Source organism: Ictalurus punctatus, unplaced genomic scaffold (genome assembly GCF_001660625.3).
Source record: "Ictalurus punctatus breed USDA103 unplaced genomic scaffold, Coco_2.0 tig00163716, whole genome shotgun sequence".
NCBI lineage: Eukaryota > Metazoa > Chordata > Actinopteri > Siluriformes > Ictaluridae > Ictalurus > Ictalurus punctatus.
In genome coordinates this window covers 50,001-54,316 of record NW_026521177.1, presented here as the reverse complement: position 1 = coordinate 54,316, position 4,316 = coordinate 50,001, and the positions used below count along the sequence as shown (strand labels likewise).

The following is a 4,316-nucleotide window of genomic DNA, read 5'->3' as shown; positions in this document are numbered from 1 at the left end:
TCTCGTCACTTGAGCAGGTAGTCAGAAGAGGAGCAATGTCAGCAAATCATCACACGCACGTAATGCGACACCGCTAGCTTTAGCCTCAGAGTCACCGACACTGACTTTCTTCAGTTTACTTTCTGTCTATTTCTTGAGAAATAGGAGAGAGAAGCTCGAATTTGCAGTAAATGTCCAATATAAACCCAACTTTACCTCAGTTGAGCAGTTTATACATTAAAAACATTACAGAAATATAAAGTTATTTTAGCTGCTAAATGACTTAGCCACTTTTACACTCACTGTTGTTTATTTTAGTTGCTATAAGCAGGGAGAAAACAACGGATTTTAGGATAAAGTAAGGTTATACTTAAATGGTGCCGCTAAAACAGAATAACAATCTCTCCTCATGAGTTAAATAGTGCACTACATAGGGTGTAGACTGTCATTATTTCATCCCTAATGTAGTGCACTTAAACCGGAAATGACATCAATTTGGGATTCGGCCACACAGCTTCCGTTTAACTTACCTCGGGTTTAAAAACGGAACGGTTTTAATTCCTCAAACACAGACAAAATAACCAGCTTTTACGTTTAAACGGGATCAAATCTAACTGTAAAACTGTCAGAAATAATTTAATCTGGAGATGATTAGTTCGGTGTAATAACTCATCTGCTCAGGAGATACCCGCTGCAGCTTTTTCTTCTTCTGTGATTTCTACTGGTCGGAGACGCAGCTGTTAGGCGCGTTACCGCCACCGTGTGGACTGGAGGATATAGTTCCAGGTTGGAGGAAGTCTATCCTAATAAACTTACACCAATGATTTCCACTCATGGTTTTATTAGATCCTATTTATTATTCCAGTGGAGTTTATGACTTCTTCATGAATGCCAGCAGTGAGTCGTTCACTGTGTCTTACCCAGATATACTGAGTGAACTACTGAGTCACCACAACCTCAATCTCTAAATGTTTAACAGCAAAAAGCTTTCAATTCTGGTGACTTCGGGAGTATTTATTTATTTATATGATTATATAATGTAACAAACATTAACATAAGCATGTGCTGCACAACATTTCATTAGTTTAATTTACATTTTAATTTACTGTAAAGCGCTTTGCTAAATTTTGCTACGTAAACTTTTTTAGGTATTAAAACTGGTTACTGTTTGATTGATGACAAACTCCATATTTTTATACCTTGGAGCTCTGTGTTACCATGGTAATTTATAAACAATTACTAACAACATTAACTTCATCAATGCAAGTTTACATTCTATTTGATACTTGGCCATTGTTACGTCCTCAGTTGTATTTCTGTTTGTACTATGTTCCATTCGTGTGTCTATGTCGGGGGAGGGATGGGTGTCTTGTCTCCTCTTCTTTTAAGCCCAGTCCACTGCGACGCGTCATGTTCCGGCTTGCCATTCGACGATCACATCTCGTACTCGCCTGCTCCCGCCTTGTGCTTTGGGATGAGTTGGCTGTAGGTTTCCGGACGTGTACTTAACCCTCTTACCCCGTATGGCTGAAAAACCGGCTTGCCCGTCTGTGATCTATTCCCATAAGGACGATGTACCGGCTTGATCGTCTATGCCAAATCCCCGTAAGGCCGATATAGAGGATTTACAGTGTAAACGTTATCCCCATAAGGCCGGTGTACCGGCATTACTCTGCTATGATTCCTTCTTATTTAATTATTATTTTTTGACCCAGAAGGTTGACGACGTCACAACGTGATAACGTTATTACGCCGGCATTACGATGAAGACCCAAGCGTGAATATTGGTGTGCTAGTAGAAGTGAACTAACAGTGCCAAAGCGAAAAGCTAATCGTGTTCCAGCTAAAGTTACACCTACAGTGAACACAGGTACATCTAAAACAGTGGGGGGGGGCATACACAGTTTTATTATTTATAAATATATTGACCACGCTGATGCTTGTGTGGTACTTCTAAATGAGTAGAAGGATTTTAGCGAGCATTTTTCGTAATTTCTCTAGTTAAGAATTGTGCTCTAAGTTTAGTAAAAACACTGAACTGCTTCATTTTCAAAGTAATATTACACAAATACATTATTATAAGTTGTTTCAAGGCCTAAAAATGTTCAAATTAAAATGTTGATTTTGGCTGTTTCTCTGGGGAATATAGGGTTATGGGATATGATACTGTGGGAACTAAGGGGTAAGAGGGTTAAGCCTCGTCAGTCTCCATCCCCGGGGCAGATCGGTGCCGTTGCTTTGTGCAGCAGATATTTGGTTACGTGTGTTGATTTCTCCTGTGTACGACCTTCTGCCTGTTCTTGACTTTGTTTCTGCTCTGCTCCTTTAAGTTTAATGATTCAGCTCCCAAACTGCTGGAAATGTGGGACGGGTTCTAACTCTTCACCGAGACTGTTTTATCCTGGAGAAGAGGTTTGAGGTGAGACTCCCGTCATATGCCTTCCTGGTGAGTTTATTATAGTTAATGCTGTAAGACAGAGAAGAATATCAGTGTAAACACACACACACACACACACCACACTATTCAGCATGATACAGTAGAGTAAAGAGACAGTAAGTCAGTAACTCACTGTAGTGTCTCCAGGTTACAGTGTGGATACTTCAGTAGATCAGAGAGCAGCTTCTCTCCTGATTCTCCTGGATTATTACCGTTCAGATCCAGTTCTCTCAGGTGTGATGAGGAGTTTGACCTCAGAGCAGAAGTCAGAGCAGCACAACCTTCATCTGTAATCCTGCAGTTCCACATCCTGCAAGAAAGAAAACCTTCTCACACTTAACACACTCAGTTTTAGCTCTGAAAACATCCACTACACAAAATCTTTATATACACAACATTTACTCTCATCTCACACACACAACAATGACAATATCACATCACTACAATTACAATCACCACAGAGGGAAACTGTGTGTGTGTGTGTGTGTACCTCAGTATCTCCAGTGTACAGTGTGTGTGTGTGTGTGTGTGTGTGTGTGTACCTCAGTATCTCCAGTGTACAGTGTGTGTGTGTTGTGTGTGTGTGTGTGTGTGTGTGTACCTCAGTATCTCCAGTGTACAGTGTGTGTGTGTGTGTGTGTGTGTGTGTGTACCTCAGTGTCTCCAGTGTGTGTGTGTGTGTGTGTGTGTGTGTGTGTGTGTACCTCAGTGTCTCCAGTGTACAGTGTGTGTGTGTGTGTGTGTGTGTACCTCAGTATCTCCAGTGTACAGTGTGTGTGTGTGTGTGTGTGTGTGTGTGTGTGTGTGTGTACCTCAGTATCTCCAGTGTACAGTGTGAGTGTGTGTGTGTGTGTGTGTGTGTATACCTCAGTATCTCCAGTGTACAGTGTGTGTGTGTGTGTGTGTGTGTGTGTGTATACCTCAGTATCTCCAGTGTACAGTGTGTGTGTGTGTGTGTGTGTGTGTGTGTGTGTGTACCTCAGTATCTCCAGTGTACAGTGTGAGTGTGTGTGTGTGTGTGTGTGTGTATACCTCAGTATCTCCAGTGTACAGTGTGTGTGTGTGTGTGTGTGTGTGTGTGTGTGTGTGTGTGTGTACCTCAGTATCTCCAGTGTACAGTGTGTGTGAGTGTGTGTGTGTGTACCTCAGTATCTCCAGTGTACAGTGTGTGTGAGTGTGTGTACCTCAGTATCTCCAGTGTACAGTGTGTGTGAGTGTGTGTGTGTGTGTGTACCTCAGTATCTCCAGTGTACAGTGTGTGTGTGTGTGTGTGTGTGTGTGTGTGTGTGTGTGTGTGTGTGTACCTCAGTGTCTCCAGTGTACAGTGTGGATTCTCCAGTCCAGCAGAGAGCAGCTTCACTCCTGAATCCTGCAGGTTATTGTCACTCAGGTTCAGTTCTCTCAGTCTGGAGGAGTTTGATCTGAGAACTGAGGACAGAACTCTACAGCTTTCATCTGTCAGTTTACACACACGCAGACTGGAAGAGAAATGATGAAATATCAGAACACTGACCTCAAACACACACACGCACACACACACACACACACACACACACACATATACAGCCATAATACACTTACTCTTTACCATGTAACAGAAATGTGAGTGTGTTTCTCTCACACACACAAATCAGAGGACAGAACACCACATCAGCATTATTATTATTATTATTATTATTATTATTATTATTATTATTGAAATGAAAACAGAAGGGTTTTTGTTTGAATAAATACTTTATTATAATTGAAACCATTTTTAAGGGAAGTACATGTCAAAAAAAAGTCTGTGTGTGTGAGTGAGAGTGAGTGTGTGTGTGTGAGTGTGTGTGTGAGTGTGTGTACCTCAGTATCTCCAGTGTACAGTGTGTGTGAGTGTGTGTGTGTGTGTGTGTGTGTGTGT

At 41.6% G+C, this 4,316-nt stretch overlaps 1 pseudogene; it reads right to left on the bottom strand.

The window, feature by feature from the left end:
• Positions 1–813: 813 nt before the first annotated feature.
• Positions 814–4,316, bottom strand: part of LOC128632675 (NACHT, LRR and PYD domains-containing protein 12-like) — a 12,789-nt pseudogene continuing 9,286 nt past the window's right edge.